The sequence below is a fragment of the Phascolarctos cinereus genome, unplaced genomic scaffold, assembly GCF_003287225.1.
Source record: "Phascolarctos cinereus isolate Bilbo 61053 unplaced genomic scaffold, phaCin_HiC Scaffold_7;HRSCAF=346, whole genome shotgun sequence".
NCBI classification, from domain to species: domain Eukaryota; kingdom Metazoa; phylum Chordata; class Mammalia; order Diprotodontia; family Phascolarctidae; genus Phascolarctos; species Phascolarctos cinereus.
In genome coordinates this window covers 84,358,960-84,385,373 of record NW_027556180.1, presented here as the reverse complement: position 1 = coordinate 84,385,373, position 26,414 = coordinate 84,358,960, and the positions used below count along the sequence as shown (strand labels likewise).

The 26,414-nt window shown below is 38.4% G+C and overlaps 1 protein-coding gene across 1 annotated transcript in view; it reads right to left on the bottom strand.

Moving 5' to 3' along the window:
* The window catches only part of RAPH1 (Ras association (RalGDS/AF-6) and pleckstrin homology domains 1), a 106,024-nt gene extending 80,012 nt beyond the window's left edge, over positions 1-26,012 (bottom strand). The window contains 1 exon segment of the mRNA XM_020972854.2: positions 25,669-26,012. The gene's annotated coding sequence lies outside the window, so the exon portion shown is untranslated.
* Between the last annotated feature and the right edge of the window lie 402 nt (positions 26,013-26,414).

The window sequence follows — 26,414 nt, the reverse complement described above, 5'->3', positions numbered from 1 at the left end:
AGAACAAGAATATAACTACTAGTAGGAGGAAAAGACCCTAACACAAATAGCTCTAATTCACAATAGAATATAATAACTTAATTCCATCAGTATTTCAAGGATCTGTCATCTTTTCAATGTAGGTACTTCTTCTCTCCACTGGTTCAAATTTACACTATTTGATGAACCATCAGAGAGGGGGTGTTCCCCCTTGCCCTCCACCAAAAAAAAAATTTTAATCACCTTGTAGCAAAACTGTTTATGAGCCCCTCTAAAGTTATGCTGATCTCAAACAACCTGTACCCAAAGCTTTTCTTAAGCTTGGTAGGACCTTCTAGAACTTACGTTCACTTAACATAGTCTTCAAGAACCTAGAGTCATTTCCAAACCACAACAAGGCATTAGGGATTTTAAAAAAGGATAATTTCATTATAAAATGACAAAGTATTATGTGAGGTCTGAGGGGAAGACCATTACTGAAAAATATGAAACCCTTCACAAATTTGCATGTAATATATCAAGACTGTATCATGATATCAACATCTTCTTCTAGTAAGATTTTTATTTTGTATATTAAAAAGTGCTTATCTAGTTAAAGCAATGAATGAATGAAAAATTATTTATTAAATACTTAATATGTGAGATTAATACCCTGTGTTAATCACTGGGGATATAAATACAAAAGCTAAGAGAAATTCAGCATAACCTGATGTAGAGCAAAGAAAGCTGAAGCAAGAAAACAATCTATACAATGGCTATAATATATAAACATGAAAAGGAAGTTATATGAATATTGATGATTGTTAAGTTCACAATAAGTAACTTAAAAAAAAAAACAGCTGGACCCAGATGACAATATCCAACACTGATTACAGAGGACAGATGATAAAATATATAAAGAGGGGCTGCAACTTCTGGATACTGGTGTTATTCATATTTTGCTTTTGATAAGAGACCTAGGGACAGAGTTGTAGGAAAGCACTGTGTTAAAATTTTTTTCTAAAAAAATTTAAAATGCAGCATACAGACTGTATTAGATTGTAACATGAATTCACACATATCTCTTCCCTCTCTTCCCCTCCTTTCCCTTTTCTCTCTTTGCCATGATCTTTCCCCCTTTTTTCCCAAAAACTTTTGGGGAGAAAATATACTTTTTTCTTTCCAGAAAAAAACTCTCCTGTCCCTATTCTAGCCCAGGTAAGAATAGATATTGTCAAAGCCACAATCCTGGATTTTAGAAGAGTGAGTGCTACAATTAATGTTTGCAACATAAAGTAGTATGTATAGCACTCATCACAAAATTTTGACTATTTGTTATGTATATGTATCTAGAGAACTGATAATATGGTTTTGTTGTTTTTTTAGACAATCAACCTGTACCATAAGGACTGAAAATATGACAAATTCAAAGATATATGGGAAAACTTGTATGATGCCACTTGATAGCAAGTGAAGAAAAAAAGAGAGCCAAAATAGCAATATACTTATAGATAATAACTCTGCAAATGGAGATGAGAATAAATGACAACAAAACTTAGGTTAAATATAATGGATTCGATAGAGGTGGAAGCTTTTTTGTTCTTCATCCTTTAAAAACCTCTTTCTACACCACTTAACAGTTTTCAAGAACTATATTTTGTGGTTTGTCTGTCTATACTTAGTAGCTGGATTAACCAAAAATCAGCAACTAAAAAAAATAGACTGCCTCATGGAAATTTTAGAAATAATGGCAAGCAGGTTTTCACAGCAGTCTTGCAAAAGTACAAGAGGCACTTTTCTTTCAATTCTCCAGAAGCAATCTGAGGTAATGGTACACTTGATGTGCTTTTAAACTTTGTTATTTTTTTTTTCTTTTAAGACCAAACTAAGGAAAGCGGAAGGTGCCTTTTTGTTCTTACTGCTCTTAGGAGGAATTTCTAGTATGATTCTATTAAATTTAACTAACTAGTAACTTTACAAAATTCTGATTTACAAGGAGATATGCTGCTATTGAACTATTACCACCATATTGTTGAACTATAGTCAGGACAGTAATTCTCTCCCTCATCTCTATTTCCCCCATGACAAGCTGTGTTACTGTCAGCAGCAATATATGATAAGTTTTGCATCATGCTTTGTATACGCAACATCCAGTGGTAATATGCTACAGCCAGTTACACATACTATAGGTCTCTATTGCTCTTTGGGTTGCCCACAATTTTGATCATTCAAAAATTGTAGTATTCCATGAACTGCAGTCATAGTGCACCACTTGAAATTTTTTTAGACTGGACCTATGATTTCACTGACATAGGGAACTTCCAATGAGGAAAATGAGCAGGGACTGTTTCACTTTTTCATTTGTATCAGCAATGCTTAACAAAGTGCTTGGAACATAGGAAATGCTTAATAAATTATTTTCATTCATTCATTCATGACTAATCTCTTTATGAAATTTATCAAAACGACAGAGTTGGGAGGCTTTTAAGAGTCTTCTATTCCATATGTAAAATAAAGGGGGAGATCCATTTCAATAAACTCCACTTTGAAAGCTATTTTACATGAAAAATCCCATAGTGCTCTCCAATCTCAAAGATAGCTGAAGATGGGAAAAATCGTAATGAATTAAATTCCTGAGATAACTAGACAGTCTTGACTTATTTTCAGGAGAGCTTTTTTAAAAGTTTGAATTGTGCTCAGGAACATAACCTACAATTTATTTTATAAGCAGTTTAATAAAAACTTATTCAGTTCAAAGAACACATAAGATATAAAAAAAACCTCTTAAAGCATGTGTGTACACATGTGTATGTGTATATACGTATACATGTACACATACACACATATACGGATTATTATTTAAAATCTAAACACCACTGTCCTTTCAGTAGCATAGCATTTTTAAAAAAGGTACTTAAAGCTTATACCGCTATACTTGGTCATGAGAAAAATGCAAATTCACGTTCAAATTTTATGGTCCAAGAAATCTTTTTAATTTCTGTCAGTGTTCTTTTATTCACAATGCTACAAAGGCTGCATAGTGCCAAACTACTGCACATGATGAATCCTTCTTTCAGATTTTGGTTATGAAACATTAAAAACTTCTTGGCCGTTGGAGAATTGAGAATTCCTAGTTCCCTACTGGCTCTGTCTTCTGTGGTTATGATCTACACCAGCTTAAGGAAAAAATAAAAGAGTTAGAGCTTTTCTGTACTCAACAAAACATGAATTTCCCTTCAAGAAAAGATAGGTTTCTGGGAAGACTTACACAACAATAAAGTGAAATGAGCAGAACCAGAACACTGTATACAGATACAGCAATATTGTACAATGATCAGCTATGAATGACTTAGCTATTCTCAGCAATACAACAATCCGAAACAATTCCAAAAGACTTCTGATGAAAAATGCTGTCCACCTCCAGAGAAAGAACTGATGGAGTATGAATGAAGACTGAAGCATACTTTTTAAACTTTCTTTATTATTGTTGGGTTTTTTTGGTCTGTATTTTCTTATGCAACATGGCTAAAATGGAAATATTTTGCATGACTACACCTGTATAATCTATATCAAATTGCTTGCCTTTTCAAGGTTGTGGGGAGGGAGAGAAATTGGAACTTACATTTTTTCTAAAATGTTCAAAATATTGGTTTACATGTAATTAAGAAAAAATAAAATTAAAAAGTAATTAAAAAATAAAAAGATAGGGTTCTTCTGCCTAGGTATAATCAGTTTGCTTTACCTGTTCTTACTAGGTTAGGGCTGTACACTCTTCTCCCTGAACCCTCAATCCAAGAAACAACTTGTACCAGCACTCATCTGTTTCATGGATCTTCAACCTCTCATTCACAAATGGCTTCTTCTCATCTGCTTACCAATCAATCAATAAATACGTATTAAGTGCCTACTATATACCAGGCACTGTGCTAAGCACTTGGGGGATACAAAAAAAAAAGAGGAAAAAGACAGTTTAAGGCCAAGTTCAAAGGTCTTTTTCTTTCCTCATCTCCTTAACCCTTTAAAAATGAGCCACTGCAAGATCAGATTGACATAATGGGCAACAGTGACAAGGCAGAGGTTCAGTTCTTACTTATTTAGCATGTTTTCTCTGCCAAGGAAAAGAATGTTTGGACTAGAAAAAGAGAGAAGCAAACTGGCTTAAAACATGAACAAGTTAAGAGGGGTGATAACACCTATCTGATAGGCTAACTATATCCTAGAGTACTGAAAGAACTGGTATGAATGCTCTGAGAGAAGAAGCCAGGACTAGCTTTTTAAATTTATAATCCCCACTAATATGTATAAATAAACATTATTTACAATAATAACAAACTGAATAAACATTATTTTTCATTTATTCATGTAGCTGGGTCACAGGATCACAGGTTTAGAATGCAAAGGCACCTTATTTAAGACTCTAGAGTTAAAGATGAGAAAAAAGAATGGATGCCCAGAGGAGGTTAAACGAAAGAACTGACTGAAGTTTTTCAACCAAGGGCCTCTGATTCCACTGCACTATGCCACGTGCACTTTAAAACTCCCCAGCAAGGACAGGTACTGTTTTATTTTTATATTTCTACTCTCAAAATTAGTACAGTGACTTGCAATAACAGGTGCTGAAAATTTTTGATGAATCAAATTTGATATTTCAGTTAAGAGTTTGGAACCCATTGCTTTGATCCCAAATCTGCCAGCTTATAGATGCTTTATCTTGAGAATCCAATTCAAGGCTTCTAAAATCCTTCCATTTGCTTTTACAGCTTTTGCTCTTACTAAGCAAAATGTATTACAAATAGAGTGCAAGTTTGGTCAATGGCAAAAGGTTAACACAGAAACTGGAGAAGTTAGATGATCTTATGTTTTTAATCTATATACCTGAATACCTTTATAATTAATATATATAATATATATATAATATAATAATTAATATCAGTTTTAACCTATTTTAAATAAGCACAAGCTATTGAGTTCTAAGTCTTAGTTAATGATCTTTAAAAAATTATGGTGCCATGATGGGATTGGGGAAGGGCAGATGTTGTCTGAAAGGGGAGTATTATCTATTCAAGTCATGGACCAGTGAGCTTGACTTTGCTAATTCTACAATGTATTAGCTTTAAATTTATATTCATAGAACTTGTTTTCATACTACTTTCATTTAAAAAAAAATCTCTTCTTCCCTTTCCAGAGAGTTGTCTTTTGTGACAAAAGAAAAAATAGAGAAAAGAAAGCAATTCAGCAAAACTAATCAATATATCAACCAAGGTCGACCTAAAATGTGATGTTGTGCCGTCACAGTTTTCTATCTGCAAAGAAGATTCCCCTCCCTTCTTCATGGAAAAGCTTGATTATTATAATTATACAGTGTTCAGATTTTTTTCCCCTTTCCATTTACCTGATTTTTATCATTGTGTATATTGTTTTCCTAGTTTTGTTTACTTCACTTTGTATATTTCCACTTGAGTTCCTAAGTCTTCCCAAAATAAGCAGGTAGGTGTCAAAATGGGTAGAACATTGGCCTGGTGTCAGGAAGAACTCAGTTAAAATCTGGACTCAGAGACACTTACTAGGTATATGACCTGGGCAAATCATTTAACCTATGTCTGCCTCAGTTTCCTCAACTGTAAAATGGGGACAATAGTTCTTTCCTCACAGGGTGTTATGAAGATCAAAAGAAATAATGTTTATAAAGCACGAAGCACAATGTCTGGCATATAGCAGGTGCTTAATAATTGCCTGTTTTCTTCTTTCCTTCCTTCTATGATTCAAAGGAATGATTTATGAGCATTTAGAAAGAAATGGTGATCACTAAGAGCTAGCATAGCTTCAACAAGAATATACCCCAGATTAACTTTATTTATTAATTTTTTTAAATAGGGGACTGCTATAGGTATAGTATAGCTGTACTTTAGCAATCATTTGGCAGTCCCTCATTCAGGCTATGCCAACAGATAAGATGGAGAGATGTGATTCAGATGACAGTACAATCAGATGGAGCCAGAACTTATTGAACAACCAGATCCAGGGTAGTGACGGCTTGATGACTAAAGATCTCTATCTTTAGTGGAATATACCATGTCAATGGCATTAAATGCAATACATTGAACAGATAAGAAAGGTGGCAGTACCACTATACTCTTACCTGATCCAACCACAATCCAGAGTCTTGTGTTCTATGTTAAGAAGGACATTTTGAATAAGGGAATAACAAGCTAGAACATATCTATGAGAGCAATCAGGATGAAAAGGGGTAAGAAACAATGGATCATTTGAAGAAACTAGTAATCTTTAGCCTAGCAAGAAGACTGAGTGGAGTACATGATTACTGTCCTCAAGTGCTTTAATCCCAGGGATTGGCATATGGAAGCAGTGGTTAAGAATTGCTCTGCTTGTCCCTAAAAAGCAAGACTTACAGAATGAGTAGCAGTTGAAGAAGGCATATTTTGCTTTAATATGAAGAAAACCTTTCCAATGATCACTTAGTCTTCAGGAGATAGTAGGATATTCATCATTCAAGAAGCTCAAGTTTGGAAGACCATTTGCAAGGATATTGTAGAGAGAATTCCCATTCAGGTACCAGTTGACCTCTAGGTTCTATTCTAATTCTAAGGTTGTGTGATTTCATTCTTCTATTCAAAACCATTTAATAGTTTTCCCTACTGCCTACTGAAAATAGTTCAAACTCAGGTCTGTCTTCAGTGACTTCCATAATATATGGCCCCTACCCTTCTATATTCTTGTTGTACTACTTCCCCTCCACATCCTCTATATTCTAGCCAAATTCTATTACACACCCCACCGCACACCACACACTTTCCCACCACCCCCTCATTGTTCAAGCTGATCCCTGCAATCCCCATGAAATGCCATCCTCCCCCTTCCCTTTTAACCATACTTGATAGTCATCGAATCCTTAGGGTATCATCTCTTAATCACTGAATGGCTGTTGCCTCAGTCAAACTGGGACCTGGGAAAGACCTTTGCTTAAAAAAAAACCAAGGTCTTCCACTGCATCTGGGGGCCATCTCCGGTCGTCCTGATCTATGTCTCATCATAGGAACCAGATGGCTCTGGAGGAAAGGGCAAGGCTAGTGATTCTCCACAGCCCTGCTCACTTAAATCCAATTCACTTGCAAGTTATGACATCATCTTCCTGATGTCATGGTCCTCTTCTAGAATGGAGGACAAACAACAATGGTGTCATCTAGTCTAACTTCCTCATTTGTAAACTCAGAAAGGTTATGGCTTGCCTACAGTCACACCCTTAAGTAGTAGAGATGGAAATAAAACCCAGACCTTCAGACACTAAATCCAATGTTTTTTAAAGCAGCTTTTTGCTCACATTCTTCAGAAAGCCTTCCCTAATCTCTCTTGTTTCTCCATCCCCAACTAGTAATAATCATCCTCCTGATTTCCTCCACACCTTTCTTTTGCACATATTTTGTATTATGGTATGTCATACCAGACTCTGTTCAACTAAATAGTTATTGGGTTTTTTTTTTTAAAGGAAGGAAGTCTAATACATTTTCGGACATGGGAAATGTGGGGATCTGTTTTTCTTGACCATGTTTCAAGGGTTTTGTTTTTATTTTAAACTGGAGATAGGTGTGAGGTACAGAAAATAAATTCTTATTAATTGAAAAATAAAATAAAATATTAAAAAAGGAAGTCTATATAATAAAGCAGATGATTCTGAGGTGGTTGCCCCAACAATGACTGAATATAAATTTTATTTCTCATCCTAACCAGAGGTACAGGAACCAAGATTTCTACTCAAATAGAAAAAAAGAAAGATGGGTAAAGAATTAACAGGCAAGAGGAACAGATGATTGGGGGAATTTTTTTTCTGAGAGGGAGGGCTTCATACATACGTGTAATTATATTGGATGGTGATCACACCATCACCTAAGTATTTATTCTTCCTGCTTACTATGAGGCAAAAGAAGAAGTCAGTGGGAACATAGCAAGAGCCTTTTATCTGACCTTCCATTGTAGGAAGCTGGGCCAATTAAGACTGTCCTCACTTTAGATCAAGCAGAATGAATGGGTTGACTGTGAGAATACTGAAGAGGAGATTCTAGATCCAATCACTATGGCAAGATACTCAAACTGAGAGGTACGCAAGAACTGAGACTAAAAAAAGAGAACATAATCCAAACTTCCATCTGGGGTATCTCTCTCTTCCTATCTCCATCTATACTATAGTTTAATTAATGTAAGCTAAATGCATAAAAGGTTTTTGACATTATTGAAACAAACATATGAATGAAGATTATCTTCCTAAGATGACAAAGATTAAGCATCTAATTAGGCAAAATTGCAGAGATGCCACAACAGGGCAGATAAAATGGGAGGTGCAAAGTAGTATAAAACATCATCCCTTCAAGAAGATAGTTGACAAATATTAGGAGTTACCATCAGACCCCAGGAAAGACAATCATCACCCACCTGGAGAATTCAATATTCATTTAGATGTTTTCTCACAGTAACCTTTCTGCTACCTACAGGTTACCTGTCTGACTCTAGCCAGAAATAGAAATTACTGAGTCCAGAGTAAAATTTTGGAAAGGGATGCCACTCCCAAACTCTCTTCCAGGAATGGCCTGGCCAACTGGCTCTCTCCCTTTATTGAATTGTAAGTGCTACAGGAATTATTCAGACCCCTATGACACTAATCCTTTAATCCTCCAGGATTTATGTCTTTGTGCTTATCTCTAATTTTCCTTCTTGTTTAGGTATGTGTTTTGCGATGTACTTTCTTCAGACATGAAGCTCTTTTTTATTCCTTATTTTTACATCAGCTTTGAGCAATTATTTTAGTTTCTTTCTTCCATGGGTCCTTTCAAGTCTTTTCATATCGACGAGAACACACAATCTTATACTATGTTGCATTCGACGAGTGCACTTAAAATAGATCTATAATTCAGATTTGTTTTCTAATTTCAAAAATATATAAAACTAAATCAATTTCCTTAAAAAAATAGTTGCATTATTTTCATCTTAGCCTATCACCTATGCTTTTCAATTAAGATCAATGAAAATTTTATATTAAGGTTTAAAACACTGAATTAGAGAGAACAATTTATAAAATCTTGTTGAGATAAAATCAAGTTATAAATTAAAATATCAAGATGCAGATTTTTATTGAATACTTCATATCCCACAAAGTAGGATACTATGTTTCATTATATAATAAAAACATTAAAATCATGTCATTTCGCTTAAACACACAAAATTATAAACAGAAAAAATATATAGTTTCCACATACCTGATCAAACGACCTGATTATTTTTGTAGTACTTGTATAATATGCAAATCTGGGTAGCACTTTTCTGTTCATAATAAGCAATGGCATTTCTTTTAAAATTCACTTTAAATGATTCCTTTGGTTTTTATTCTTTAAAGAAACTTCTTTAGTTTTTGACATTGCTGTTTACCCTCCTCTCCTGGATACTCTTTCCCCTATAGGTTTTCTTGATATTACTCTATCCTGGTTCTCCTAACTATCATTGGGTGATGCCATCAGCTCCCATGGGTTCAATTATCATCTCTATGCAGATGATTCCCAGATCTATATATCTAGCCCTAATATCTCTCCAGAGCTCCAGTTCTACTTCACCAACTACTGCCTTTTGGACATTTCAAAATGGATATCTTGTAGGCATCCTGAACTTGACACACCCAAAAAAGAAATCATTAATTATATTTCCCCCCCAAACCTTTCCCAACTTTCCTATTACAGTCAGAAAGTCTTGAAACCTTGGTGTCATCCCTGGCTCCTCACTCTTATTCACCCTTCTCTCACTTACATAGACACACCACCCTGGTGCTAGCCCTCATGCCTGGATCACCTCATATCCTTCTAATTGGTCTCCCTGTCTCAAGTCTCTCCCCATTCTAGTTCATATTCCATTCAGAAGTGATTTTTCCCAAAGAGAAGTTCTGACCATATCATACCCCAACCAATAAACTCAAGTGGCTCCCTATTAAAATTATCTTTCTCAATCTGGCTCCTTCTTTTCATTTTTTTTAAAAAACATTTTACTCCCCTCCTCCACACACTATGATCCAGGGACACTGACCCTCTTGCTATTCTTCACACACCCATAAAATTCCCAACATATCACTCCTGACTCCATATATTGACTATGCCTGGAATTCTCTTTCCTCAACTCCATTTCCTGGCTTCCTTCAAAGACTCAGCTCACATCCCACCTTCTGTAGGAGCTGGTCCTCTGCAGTATTAGTGCTTTTCCTCTGTAATTATCTACCATTTACATTGTATATCTTTTTTGTAAACATAGTTATTTGCACCTTGTAGCTGTCATTTGAATGTGAGCCTCTTCTAAGTAAAGACCATATTTTTGCTTTTCTTTGTATCAATGCTTAGTACATTAACAAATGTCTATTAATGGTCATAATATAAAATAATATATAAAATAATGCAATTTATACAAATTATTTATATTATTAGATATTTACAAAGATAGCAACAGTCTCTAATCTACAGCCTCTAGCACACAGTGTTCTATAGTATATACCACAAATGCCCTAATACGGATACAGATACCTCATTTGGTTTTGGTAACAGGTGTCTCAACTAAAATCTCAACTGTAGCTCACTTCTAGAAGACAGTTAATTTCAACATTAGTTATGGGGTGAACAGCACACAGACATTCATTAAAATTAGCATTCTGGCTCAGTAAGTTTTATTTCTGCAAGGTTTACACAATGATGTTATTTGAACTACTCTCTCAAGAGAGAGAGTTACTATGTAACTCTCATACACTGTTACTATGTGAGTCTGCAACCTCCAAAACTCCTTTCTGTGTCACAAACTTATTTTTACAGCACAAACTCATAGACCAAAATTCTCAATCCTTACCTAAATCCTCTAACACTACAAGACTATTCAATTCCTCTGTCCCAGCTCCAGGGAGTCTGAGTACCTCTAAATAAAGGTTGAAAAACAAAACTGATTTTGTTTAGTATAAGTTTACAATACACCAGCGTCAGTATGGCCTGCTAACCCATCTACCTGAAGCCCATAGCCTGAGCTTCTGCCTGTTTCTCAGCAATCTTTCCTGCTGTACTTATAATGGCTCCCTTCTCACTCCCCACAATAATTGTACTATTTCAAACCTTTTTCTCATCAAAATCCCAATCTCCCCATTCCCACCCCCACTTACAGCAAATTACTGCAAATTGCCTCCTATGTAAGACTAATCCTAAACCCACTGTCAGCAATTTCCTCAATTTCTTTCCTCTCCCTAAAAATTCTAAGCATCAACACTTATTCTCTCCTCTGCCCTTTCAAACTTGCTAAACTAATTCCTCCATGTAGAACTTTGATTTCATCACTTCTTGCCTCTTTGTCGACTTTGGTCAAGCAAACAACCCTTCTCTCTCTCTCTCTCTCTCTCTCTCTCTCTCATGTATTTTCAATTCATTTCAGTGCAGTGATGTTGTAGAAAGAGCATCGAATCTAGAATCAGAAGCCCTGGATTCAAATACTGACTTTGCTGCTTAGGACATGTGTGACTTTGGGCAAGCCCTATTTCTCTAGCTTATTTTCTCCCTTGTAATGAGAGTGGACCGGATGACCTCTAAAGTCTCTTCTACATCTAAAAATCTTATAAATCATTTCCTCTCCACTAGCTCCTTCCAATATTTGTCAATGTGATTATAGCATCTCAATCCTGAAGTTTTCTCTTGACCTTTCTAAGCCATCCAGCTAAGATTACATCTCTATCTTCTTGCTCACGACCAAACTTTTTGAAAAAGTTGTCCTTCATCTAATGCCTCTAGCTTCTCAGCCCCTTGTCCTTTAAATTTCATCTGCACCATACTAGAGAAACTCTTTTCTTAAGTCACTAATAACTTGTAGTTGTCAAATCCAATGGCCTTTTTTTTCAGTCCACATCCTGATACATACCTCCAATCCGTCCAACAAGCTATCTCCATGTCTCATCAGCACCTCAAACTAGACATATCTAAAACATTGTCTTTTCTCAAAAACCTATCCCTCATTATTTTTATCTATGACACCATTATTTTAACATCATCATGTCAAATTTCCATAATGTTTTTAAGGGATTAGAAGGTATTTTACTTACAAATTCGAGGTAGGTAATCCAAGTATTATCCCTCCTTTTACAGGTAAAGAAACAGATTCAGAAAAGTTTAGTGACTTGCCCTTAAGCATCATCATCAGGATTATAACTCAATCTCCTGGCTCCAATTCAATATGCTTTTCATCCTCAGGTTCAAAACCTTAGTATCATCTTTAATTCTTCCTCCTTAATCTTCTGTCATATCTAATCAATTACCAAATACTGCAGATTATGCCTCCAAAATTTATCCTGTATCATTCCCTCCCATTCTATTCTCATTGACTCCACAACTAAATATTTACTACCATCTACTTTAACTTCTGCCATAGTCTCTCCAAGTAAGTCTTCCTACCTAAACTCTCTTCTTCTAATCAACCCTTCCCTCACAAAGGAAAAGGATTCTTGCTATACTTATCTTTAGCTAAAAGGCTACTGCTCTACCTTCTCACAAAGCTTAAAGAAAATACTTTGTTTCTTCTTAAAGTGCTAGGTAAATGTGAGCTGCATTATTATCCTGAAGTTTACTGCTTAATTGCTCTCTAAATTGTTTCATACTAATGTACACTCAAAGCTCCTCAAAGAGCTGAACTGTAATGAGAACTCAGTGAGCAAGCACTCTAGGGACTGATGCAATAGAAGTGATCATCTGCTACTGGGGAGACTGAGGGAGATCAGAGTTTGGGAGTTCTGAGATGCAGAAGGGCTAAAGCTGATGAGTGCGCCAATAAAATCCAGCACTAGTTTGGAGAGCCCCTGTGGGTGGAGGGCCACCAGGATGCCTAAGGATGTGGGAATTGGCCCAGGATGGAAACAGGGAGGTTAAAACTTTTGTGCCAGTCAGTGTTGGGATTTACCTATGAGTGGGTGTGATAGTGAAATCCAATGTCATATAACACATAAAAGTTATCTTTTAAGTCTCAAGGATGGATATGCTATTTCAAGGAGTGAATATATATATATATATATATGTATATAAAGGGGGGAGTGGAATCAAGATGGTAGAGTGAGTCAGAATTTTTACCCAGCTCATTTAACACACCTCTACAACTATAAAGAAGATATGCTAGATCAAATTCTGATCAGGAAAGCTGAGAAAAGTGGTTTTTTAAAGTCCAATGGCAATCAAAGCCTATGCTAGGGTGATAGTAGTGGGAATAGAGATATGGATATGGATTATAAAAATATTTTATAGGTATTATCAATGAACAGACAGGATGTGAATTAGGGGGAGGCAGTTGTTCCCTATTTAAAAACTACCTTGTCTATGAAATACTTTTCAACTTTTTCAGCTCATACTAATCTTACCTTTCTCCGCAGTATAATGGAGAATGTCAAACTTGGAGTGTGCAGACCCTGGCTGAGTAAGAAACTTATTAAGTTCGTGCATTACAATGGATGAGTAAATCATTTAACCTTTCTGAGCCTCAGTTCCCTGTTTTGCAAAATGGAGATATTTCCCCTCTATTAATTTTTTCTTACAAAAATACAGATACATAAATATTACTTCAGAATAATTCATATGACAATTATATGAATAAATATGAACAAGAAGATACATTAAGTAACAAATTTAAAATCCACACGAATATATTTAATAAATCTGTCTCTATGTGATGAGCGGATTAGAATAAGCAAGTAATAGTGGGAAATGGGCGAACCACATTGACTCCATCTTATGACTCAATTCTGGAGCTAAATCAGTTGTGTTTCTATTCAGTTATGGGTCTAGTCCAGTATCTGTCTGGTGAGAAAACTTTATTCAAATATGGGAATAGTGAGAGGACTTTGTTGTTTTGTTTGAACCTAGCCCTGCATGTCCCCTCTAATTTTTGCTTAGAGATTCTTAACTAAGGACCTAGGTTATGCTGACTAGAGCCCCTGTCAGATCTGAAGATCTAAGGGAGTTTTCTCACAGTTGTACATCTCAAGCAACCCACATGTCTGATCCAAAAATTGGTCCCGTAAAGATCAATCAGTTATTGTTTTCATGTCCCTTTACTATTTCCAGACACTTGTGGGGAGTAGGACACCTCTTTTTCTGATTTCAGGGAATTGTACCTGCTCATCTCCCCATCCCAACTTGGAAAGCCTCCAATCAGAAATCAGATTACCTAATTTTGTATCCTGACTGACTGTTTTCTTTTAATTAACTGGTCTTTAATACATTAAGATCTATCTCCCCCAGTATTCAGGGTCCAGTGCGAAAGCTGAAGAAGGCCTGGAACTGATTTATTTTGCAACTAGCATGCATTGCTTGATAAATCGATATTCTTGGAATGAGCCTCTTTTAATTTTATGAAGGGACAAATAGGTAATAGTTTTTCTTATAGGGTTATTGTGAATATTGTTTTTAATTCTTATTACCATGCCAGCTGGTAAATGAAATGACTGTGGAAACAAAAGTTCAAGCTTCCAAGCATGAATTGCCCAATGTGGAAGGAAGCTAAGATGCTTTGAGATCCAGCTCCCAAGGAAACCACCATCAGAGGAGACAGAGTTAGGAAGTGAAAATCAGGGGGAAAAAAAAGACTGAAATTACCAAAGATTTCAGGAAGAAGAGAACTCAAAAGAACCTGAAAGAAGACACTGATATAAATTAACTGGGGAATCATTAACAACAGAAGGAAATATGGCCTTCTAATCTATCAAACAAATTCAGGCATTTATGAACAAATACTGCAAAACAAAACCAATGCTTGATGAGCTAGCAGGCCTTGTTTAATTTGAGAACATGGAACCACAACACACTGTTCCTAAGAGGTTCGAAAAAGAACTGAAAATTATGAGTAGTATGTATGGCTTGCAGAGAAAAAATAATGTGCAGAATTAAATTAAAAAATAAACAAACACGGAAGTAGTGATGGCAAATCTCATCAGAGAAATAAAAGAGAGAACAACAGACTGGGAATGAGAATATAGACAAGAACAATCTAGAAGATTAGCAAAAAACAGTAACATCTAAAGAAAATATATTCACTATGCAAGCAAGAACAAAAAACACCTATACCATAATGCAGGAAATAATAGAAGAGAATTGCCCGGAACTTCTAAATAGAGAAAATGAAATACCAACTGAAAGAATTCACAGGTCACCCCCAGAACAAAATCCAAGACACCTGGCAGTTAAACTTAACAATTCAGTTCAGGAAGAAGCTCTACAAGCATCAAGAGAAAGACCTTCAAAACAAAGGAAAGTGCAAGACTGTTCTGCACCCACCAGAAAATTTAAGAGGGAATAGAATAAACTTATCCTGTTTCTAAGAGCAATGGAACTCAGGATGCATTCCAGGATGACCTACAAGGCAAATCTGAGCCTAACTGTACATGGGGTGGGGGGGGGGGAGAATGCATGTTCAACAATAGGGAGGCATTTGAATCATTTTTAAAAGAAAACCATATCTGAAGAGATTATTTGCTTCTGGAACACTCCAATCAAACAGAAATGCAAGAGTAATAAATAAATAAAGCATCCAAGGGCCACAGCCAAGAGAGAACACTAGCAGAGAGACCAGTAAAAATATTTTTCTAAATGTATACAAGGAGACAGGGGTGAAGGGTAGAATGCTAAGGAAGAATTGGAATTGTAAGGTAGAATTCTATTTTAAACAAATTCTACGCCTATGTATTACAAGGAATTTGTTTTTCTTTTCTCATTGTTTTCAATGGGATGGGGGTGGGGAGATGGAAAGGAGAAAAAAAATTAGTTAATTAAAAAAACCCTTTAAAACAGGTTGGGGGGGGATGGTTTGCTACAAATGTGGAATGCTGCATGTACTTTCAGATGATGATACACTGTTAGTTTTGCTTGTTTTACTTCACTGTTGTGACCCCATTTGGGATTTTCCTGGCAATGATCCTGGAATGGTTTGCCATTTCCTTCTCCAGCTCATTTTACAAATGAGGAAACTGAGGCAAACAGGATTAAGTAACTTGCCCTGGGTCACATAACTAGCAAGTCATGTCTTCCTTACTCCAGGCCTGGTGCTCTATTCATTGCACCACCTGCTAGCCCCTTTACTTTGTTACAAGACAGCAACCTGGAAATGTCTGGAAATGTAAAATCAAAACATACTAATAAATCTTAAAAAGCAAATGAAAGAAAAGAATATTTAAAGAAACATTATAAAAAACATTTAAAAAAATACACAGAAGAGAGCAGAATGAAGTTCAGAAGGGGACAGATACAGACAATCAGTGCAGGGTTGGTACTGTGATGCAATTTAACATATATGCATTTATTTTTAAAAAAATTAATATATATGCATTTTTTAAGTAGGCAGTGATCAATCTTCTGTGTGTGGGGGGCGGGGAATGGAAATGTCCATGTTTGTTAGGTTTAAGAGAAAACAGAAACAAATTTTTAAAAAGAATGGCAGGGACTGTTTGTAGATTTTGTCTTTGTATTCTTAGTACTTAACACAATGCCCTGCATATATAATGGCACTTAATGAATGCTTGTTGAATTGGAGTAATTCTTCAGTAGTGGGCAATCCAGAGACCTAAAGATAATAAATCCAACTCACATTTATATATGGCTATAAAGTTTGCAAAGCATTTCACTACAACCCTATGATGCAAGTAGTGTAAATATTATTATTCCCAGAAAATTGAGAAGTTAGAGAAGTAGAATCACTTTCTCAGGTTTATTTCTCACAGATAGTGTCCAAGCGGGGGTTTGAAATCAGATGGCAAATACAGTGAAGTGACATCTTATGTGTGAGGTTCTAAAATCAACAGGAGAAAAATCATAATGTGAAATTTGCATATTGTCCACAAGGTTCAATACTTTAAGCCAGGTGTAGCTGAAAAGGAGCTATGTTCTCTTTAAAAGCAGACAACCTGTATCAGAGAGCAGATGGCTCTGAAATGGTTGCTATAGAAATTACTGAATGTAAATTTTACTTCTTACTTTAAACAGGTAAGCTGTTGGACCGCAAGAGAGAGACAGCCAGGACTTCTACTCAAAAGGAAGATTAGTTGGATGGAAAACTGATAGAGAAAAAAAGCATTCTTGAAAGGTCTCTACATGAGTATGATATTAGAGGGTGATAATACCACCCTATAAGTGGTGTTCTTGCCTAGAATGAGAGCTTGGTGAAATAGCTAGGAAGCTGCCTTCCAAGTTAGGAAGACCTGGCTTCAAGTCCCACTTCTGACAAATACCATACTGTGCGAACCCGGCCAAGTCACAAATCTCCCATTACTGTGGGCAATGGTCTGAGATTATAAACTGCAAAGTAGGTACCTACTCACCAGGAAGTACCTTATAACAATGAAATCACAGGTCCAAAGTCTACCCTCCCCACTCCCAACCTCTTTCTGTATCACCATAAGGCAAAAAAGGGCAAAAGAAAGTGACCAGGAACACAGCAGAAGCCTACTAGTTGACAAGGAATACTAGGAAGGCCAATTATAGCTGCCACTCACACTAACTCTACCAGACTCAGCAGAATGAATAAGACTTTGCTAAGCTAATGAGATATTTTAGACTTAGACTGCGTGGCAAGATGTTCACACTGAAGGTAAAAGGCACTCCAGACCTGAGACCAACTTAGAGAATAAAAGATCTGTGCCTCTTATCTCATGCCCATTCCACAGAGGATTCACTCTGAGTGGAATGATGCACGCAAGCCACATAATACTCTCATTCTCTCTCTCTGAATTAACTCAAATTAAATACACGTAAGGATATTGGTTTGCACTGTACAATCTGAAAGCCTGATCTCTATTATTTTTACTGTTAAAGATCAAGGTCTAGAAATTAGTTGTCATCAAGAACAACATGTTCATAACAGATTCAGAAGCAATAGAAGGCAGTTTGGGAGAGAAAAGCACAAAGATGATTAGTTCCATCATCCATCATTCACAGTGCTCAATACAGAGGAAGGTTTTAATTTACTCTATATTAAAACTTACAAAAGCTAATGACATAAGCTCTGAGCCATGAGGAAAGGCAATTGATAAGGAAGAAGAGGTTGGTGTCTTCCTTCTCTACTCTGATTTTTTAAAAGCATGTGAAATAAGTCAAATATAAAGGAAGAGAATAACACAAATACCAGTAAAAAAAATTGTGTTTAGGTTTCCAGACAATTCTGTACATAACTGCAGGAGCAATAATACCAATTATATTCACATATGCATGTAAGTACAAAACACACACACACACACCCACCCCTCAATTTAAACGAACATCTAAAGTTAATACCTGAGGTACTAACCTAATCAAGTTCTCTTTACCAGTCTACCTCAATATATACAAGGATACACATACATATGCATCCTACTTAGAAGACAGCATTGATAAAGTCCTTCTAAAGACAACTCTCATGAAATTATCTAGTTTTTTTAAGGGCAAAAATGTTTCAAAATTTAAGCTGCAATTTTTGGCAGCTCAATAGAGGGGTCAATTCCTGCCCCTCTATATTTAGAGTTCTAATGCTCTCCAGGTACTATTCCTCCCAGAACATGTTCTCCAATGTCTTAAATATACCTTTCTCTACTACCTTCACTGGCATGTAAAGTTAGTTCTGCTATAATGCTCATTTTGAAAACACAAATTTCTTCAATCTGGATTGATTTATTAGAGAATGATTTTGGTTTGCTTATGCTCACCACCATGTGATAGCAGAAGAATGCAGAAAGCTGTGCCACCTCACAATAATTCACAGTCTGGAACCCTTCTGGCCCCCACTTCTACAAGTAAACTTAGTTTTTTCTAGGTAAAATGTCATATTTACTGTGCATCTTCTAGTAGAGTAGGAGCTGTGGGACAGAGAGGTCTGGTCCACACACCTCCCCCCTCCTTTACCCCCCAGCCTCCAACCTATATATAGGCCTCACTGGTTTTGGAGATTTGGCCCAGGCTACCCTCTCACCCTTAGTCTGAGATTTTGCTAGCCTAGCACCTCCATCCCCCATCCCTGAATTGGGTGCAGGCTGAGCAGCAGCTTGAAGCTGAGGGTGGATGCTGTCACTATTTATTGTAGTATTTATGTATTTCTTAACCATTTACAAGTATAAAACTGCAACTGTTTTTATTAGGTTGCAATTTTAAAAAATGTGTCACAGACTAAGTTTTTGAGTGTGGTCCCCCTAATCTCATTTTCCCTATGGTTAGGAATGCATATATACTTTACAACAGAAGTAGCTGAAGTTTTACCCTACTTCGTGTGTTTGAGGAAAGTAATAGGGAGACCTTTCCCTGATTCCACTATTTTGTTTCACTACAATACTGCCTTCTTTCTTTCACAGCCAAAGTTCTCATATAATAGATTGCAACAAATTCCCTCTACTATCAGAAGTTCTTAATCTAGGGTCTATGGACTTTTAAAAAAATGTTGATAACTATTTTAACATAATTGGCTTCCATTGTAATCTTACATATTTTATTTAATACATTTAAGAACATTATTCTGAGAAGGGACCCACAAGCTTTACCATACTAATGTCCATGACACAAAAAGGTTAAGAACTCCTGTTCTATATTCTCATCATTCATTCTTCTTGATCCCTTGCAATCTGGTTTCCATCACTCCTCTGAAACTTTCTAGGGCCAACAGTGATCTTTTAATTGGAAATTTGAATGGCCTTGTATGGGTTAATACTGCTTCCTAAAATACTCTTTTCTTCATATCCCCTTTAATTCTTATGCCTATCCATTGTTGATTTTCTTTTTCTTTTTTTTTAGGCAACTGGGGTTAAGTGACTTTCCCAGAGTCACACAGCTAGTAAGTGTCAAGTATTTGGTCTGAGGTCACTTTTGAACTCAGGTCTTCCTGACATCAGGGCTGGTGCTCTATCCACTGCACCACCTAGCTGCCCCTACTGTTGATTTTCTTCAACTGCTTCAAACAATCTGATTCACTGATAACAAAATTATATTTCTATAAAAGACTTATAAATTGCTACAGAACACATTTGGGTAACTTTTCTCCAAGAGAAAAACTTTGTTTTCTAGGTGGTGATTACAGAAATCATTCAAGACTTCTGGGCAGGAGAGTGATAATGATGAAAACATATCTTAGGAAGGGCAATACTGATTCATAAATAGCCACTACATTTTCTGAATAGGAAATTGTTGATCTCAGAAACATGGAACCTTTCTTTATTCTAATCCAATCTTATCTTATGGATGTGGCTATTAAGGCCCAAAAAATTTAAGTGAAAGGCTCAATAACATCTTTCAACCACTTACCTTCAATCCTGCTGTTGTGCTGCTAAACAAGGCAGGAGGAAGGAAATGAGGGAGAAAAGAAGGGAGGATGGGAAGGGAAGAAAGGAAGGAAGGAAATAAACATTTATTAAACATCTACTACATTCCAGGCACTATGCTAAGTGCTTTACAAATATCTCATTCAAACCTCACAATTCTGAGAGTTAGGTATTATCTCTCCATTTTACAATGAGGAAACTGAAGCAGATGAATTAATGACTGTCACCCTGCTAGTAAGTGTTTGAGAATGGATTTGAACTCGCGTCTTCCTGACTCTGGGTCCAGTGCTCTGATGCATCATGCAGCTGCCATGAAAATCATGACATTATTTGGGTCCACTACAAGTTTATATTACATAAACTTAACTGGATCCTCACTGCTGAAAGGCAATCCTTTTATACCTTCCTAATCAATTCACTATCACACTCACCACAGTGGCTTTTCCAAAACTTTTTATCCCTTCTCAAACCTTCCACAGATCCCCTTCCTCCCCCCTTTCAGCAGAAAACCTTGCCTCATGTTTCATTAAAAAAATTAAGGTCATTTGCTGAGCTCACACTTCTCCCCTTTTCCTCATCTAACATAATTCAGATACCTTCTACTACTACCTCTTCATTCTCATTTTTCATGAAAATCTTTATATTACCCTTCTTGCCAAAACAAACCCCTCTCCATGCACAAGTGATCCCATAACAACCCATCTTCTCCAGAAGATTGTCCCCTCACTCATCCCTACTCTCTCACTAATTTTCAATGCTCCCTGTCTATTGGCTGCTTCTGTACTGCCTATAAATGTGCTCATGTCTCCCCATCCTCAAAAAACCCTCATTCCATCAATCTAACAGCTACTGTCCTATTTCACTATTCTTTTCTGTGACTAAATTCCTCAAGAAGGCTATCTACAATTAGTGCCTCTACCTTCCTTTCTTCTCATTCTCTTAACTTTCTGCAGCCTGGCTTCTGACCACAAAATTCAACTGAAACTGCTCTCTTCAAAGTTACGCTTAATTGCTAAATCTTAATCCTCATCCTTCTTGCAGCCTTTGACAATGTCTATCACCCCATTTTCTGCTATATTCTCTTCTCTCTAGGTTTTTGAGATCTTGCCCTCTGTTGATTCTCCTACCTGTCTGACCAACTCATTCTGTCTCTTTTTCTGGATCTTCATCCATGTCACACCCAATAACTGTGAGATTCCCCAAGATTGTCCTGGGTCTTTTCTTCTCCTTCTATACTATTTCACTTGATGTTCTCATTGGCTCCTATAGTTTCAATTATCATCTCTATACAGATGACTCTCAGATCTATTTGGCCAGCACTAACCTCTCTTCTGACTTCCAGTCTTGTATCTCCAGTTGCCCACTGGACATCTCAAACTTAACTTTCCTTATACTGTCATGGCTATCACATCCTCAGTCCCCCAGGCTAACAACCTATCATCCTTGACTCTAAGCTTTAACTCCCTCCCCATATCTCAACACTAGTCAAGTCATTTCTATCTTTCGTGTATGAATCCTTGTCTCTCCTGCAACCCCAGGTTAAAGAAAGGCTCTTATCACTTCACACTTGGACTACTTTGAAAAACTGGGACAATCACCTCTTTTTCTCATGTAGTTTTCATTTACGATTTCTTGAAATATAGCTCTGGTAAACCACAGTTTGATAAAGCCCACTGGGATTCAAATGGAACTACCTGACTATACTTTTAAACCCAAAACACTCTGGCTCTCAGGGGCCATCTCCAATCACCCTGATCTCTCTCTTTCCACTAGACCCAGATGGCTCCAGAGGAGAGAGGGAGGTTAGCGACTTTGTACAGCCCTCCCTCACTTAAATCCAATTCACTTGGAAGTCATGGTATTACCTTCCTGATAACATGGTCCTTTTCAAGAATGAAGGACAAATAACTCTGGCTTTCACTGATTGGCCAATGATAGGTCCCAGCCGAAGTCTTAGTGCTCATTGTTTGGGTTTTGATGGTCAGAGAGGTGTAAATAGCAATTCTTTCTGTTCTGGCCAGAAACTGAGGGTCTTCTCCTCCCAGTATGATTCTTTTGGAAAGTGGAACAATACTATCTTTTGCCTCAATTCCTACCTAGCCTTTAATTACTGACTGGGTGTTGCCTCAGACAAACCTAGACTCGGGCAAGACCTTGGCTTAAAAAGGCCAGGGCCTTCTACTGCATCCGTGGCTATGGTTGGTGAGGCTGATGTCTTTGCACAGCCCTGCCTCATTTAAATTCAATTTACTTGAAAGTCAAGACATCGCCCTCCTGATGCCACTGCTCCACTTTGAGAATGAAAAAGGAAGAACAACTGCAATAGCCTGCTAGTTGGTTTTCCTACCTTAAGTCTCTCCTCATTCCAATTTCTCCTTCACTCAGTTGTCAAATTAATCCTCCTAAAGTGCATGTTTGGCCATAATACTCCACTACTTAACGATCTCCAGTGGCCCCCATCACCTGCCAGATTAAATATAAGATCTTTTTTGGCTTTTAAAGCACTTTATAACCTGGTTTCTTCTTACCTTTCCAGTCTTCTTACATCTTACTCCCTTCCAAGTACTCTGTGATCCAGTGACAACCTTACTGCTCTCTCAGGACTTTCCATTTCCTGACTCAGGTTTTCACTGGCTTCCCTCATATCTGGAGCACTCTCCCTCTTCACATCCATCTCCTTCCCCTGGTTTCCTTCAAGTCTCAGCTAAAGTCCCACATTCTTCAAGAAGTCTTTCCCAGTCCTTCTGAATCTTAGTGCCTTCCCTCTAAAACTACCCCCAATTTATCCTGTACATATCTTGTTTGTGCATAATTTTTTTTTTTTGCATATCGTCTCCCCCATTAAGCTGTGAACTCCTTGAGCACAGGCATTTACCCTGCCTTTCATCATATACCCAGCACTTAGAACAGTGCCTGGCCTACAGCAGGTATTTAATATATGCTAGTTGACTGACTTGCAACCTAAGAGAAGAGCATTTCTCATAGGCAATGTATTCTAAAAATGTATAAGAAGTTTGATAGCCAAAATACTTGGCATAAAGTAATACTTATTTAGAAAGGAAATAAAATGATAGCTTGTGAGTAGTGATAAACCGCAATGACAAAGTCAAGACAAGTTTGGTTCAAAAATGTACATTTTACTTGTACTTATTGTGTTGTTTGCCTAATTTCTTATCTTACATGACTCTTGTGAAGTTTTTGAGTCTAGAAAATTAATTTTTCTTCCTACCAAAGGAATAATATTCATCAAAGTAACATCTACAGATTATTTTGTATTATACTCCAACTTGATTATCCAAGCTAACACAAATAACAGAAAAGATCACTCAAAAGTCACATTTGGCTCTGTAATGCAGTTTTGTACTTAGGAGCCTAGCACAATGCCTGGCACATAGTAGATGTTTAACAAAAGCTTGATTATGTTTAAATATGACTAGATCTGAAGTTTGGGGATTTGGAACACAAGAAATAAAAACAATACCACACAATGAAAGCTTGACTCCAGTACACCAGAAAGCTATCCAGCTTCCCCATTTTGCCTTCCTGCCTACTTCTCTTCCTACCTCCTCAGTAATGTTGGAAATGAAGTATTTCTCAGGAGGCAAAGCACCCTGAAGCAAAGTTGTCCTCCTCTTCAGTTTGCTTTGTTTTTGGCTCTCATTTCTCTGAAGGATTAGTAATTAACTCAGTGTCTTAATCTAAAAAACTTTCAATTCTGGCTTCGGTGGGAGTGCCACCTTGTGGGTACAAGTGGGGCAGTGTGCTATAAGGAAAAGGACACTTCGCACTGGATCTGAAGGTGTTAAGATCTAGACTCAAAATACACTTACTACCTGTGTAACCCAAGGTAAGTTACTCTTTTGGACCTTCTTCCTCCTGTAAAATGAGGAGCTAAATGGTTTCTATGTTTCTCCTTACCCTGGCACTTAAATCCTATGTGATTACTGGATATAGTGATAACTGGAATTAGTGATTTAAACAGATATGCCTTAAAGACAAGCCTTAAAAACTGAAACCAGAACGTGCTGATGAAAAAGTCCCAAACTTAATCAAGACTTGGATCTTTCAATTCACTGGATCTAAACATTGACTCTAGGAAAAGGCACTTAAATTTCTCTGTATTCAATTAGTCTATAAAATGGAGATAGCACCCATCCCTAACAGAAATGTTAGGTGGACAAAAATCAGACATACACAAAAAAACTATACAAATACACCGTAGTATTATCAAATTGCTTTACAAATACTTAATATAAGCTCAATTCCTCACCAACGTATATACTATGATCACATTTTCCCTTTTTCTTACGTCTTAATTCCGCCTTATATAACTCTTAAGATAAACATTCAGGAACAAAAAGATCATTTAATTCATTTGTAATACTTTAACTGAATTTAGATAAAGACCTGATTCTTACCAACTATGCAGATGACTATGAAAAAAGATAAACTAAATCAAAACTGACGAATAAATACAAAGCTGAAAAACATTCACACACACATATCTATACATACACACACATATAAAACACAGATATACTAAACTCTTAAAGTTTCATATATCCCCATGGGCATGTCCTTGTTTTCTCCGCAATACAATCTCTCCCTTCTCCTTGCTTCACAGTGATTCTCTTCTGGTTCTAAGCAGCCCTTCCCATACGCATGAGGAACGATGCAGGCGGAAAAAAAAATCAATCCATACTCGGAACAATTAAGGAAAATATATTTGGTCAAGAACTACTCCTCCTGTTACTGGAGTCATGACAACCTACTTAAAAGACAGGAGTCTTTTACACTCACTGCTCCCTCTAAATAGAAGCTTTTATTCTATTTCATGCCACATGTCTTGGAAGACATTAATTCGGCAGGGATCAGAAAGGATCCAGCAAAGCCTGCGGGGACACTCTTGGAGGATCAAACTGCAAAGAAGTCCAATCGCCTCCGAAAAGGAAGCTATCTCCTTATTCCCCCCCACCCCCCGCCCCGAAAAAATAACAGCCCCGAGCGGCTGCCGGTTGGATTTCCGGATCCGACGCTCAGGACGAGCAGGAGAAGCAGGAGCGCCGGCCCCGAGCGCCGGGCGATTCCTGGGCCGACGAAGGACACCAGCCGCCGCACCGGCCCAGAACGCGGGGGGTCATTTGCCGGGACGGCTAGGTCGGGGGGCAGTGCCCAGCACGCGCCAGCCCCCGGACCGCCCGGCTCGCTCATTGTCTCTCTCAGCCGCGGCCTCCGCCCGCCCACCCGCGACAGTGCCGGCCGACCCCCACGCGGCTCGGCGGAGGGGGCCGCAGGACCGGCCATGCCCGCCACGCCTCGCTCCCCCCGCCCCCACCCCCTGGGGCCGCGCGCCGGGGAGGGGAAGGCGGCGCCCCCGGCTCACTCACCGCTGCGGCGGCCGGGCCGGGCCGGGGGCCGGGCTGCCTGCCTGCTGCCGCTGTGGCCGCTGCTGCTCCTGCCCCGCGAGCTGCGTGACCGACCGGCGGGCGGCTGGGTGGGGAGTGCGGAGAAAGCAGACTGCGGCCGCAGAGCCCTCACACGCACACAAGACACACGCCCCCTCCCGGGCGGCGGCGGCGCCCGCCCTGCGGGGAAGCCCGAGGCTGCAAATCGCGGCGGGGCACTCGAGGACGGACCGACGGACTCACCGGCCGCCGGATGGACTGACGGGCAGACGGTCTGACAGACTGCCCGCCCGCCTGCTTGCCCGCCTGACTGACTCACGCCGCCGCCGCCGCCGCTCCCTACCCCCGCTCCCCGCTGCCAGCCGCTCACTTCCGGCGCAGGCCGCCGCACCAATCACGCCGCAGTGTCCCCTCCCCCCCGCCCCTTACACGCCCAGGGCTTTAGGGTCTCCTGGAGGCTAGGGGCGAGTCCGCGCCTCCCTCCCTCCCTGCGCCTTCTGACCAACCTCCCGGCCCGGCTGCCAGCCCGCCCTCCTCCTCCCTGCCCCTCCCCGGGGGTCCGAGGGTCCCTCGGAATCTCGGCCGGGAGAGAATGAATGAGTGAATGAGCGAGTGAAACCCAGGCTTGGCCCACTCCTCCCCTGCCCTCGCTCAGTTGTGGCTGCACTTTCTGGGCCTGACCCGGCTTTGGGAGACTAGCTTCAGCGTGGGCTCTAGATTCTCCCCCC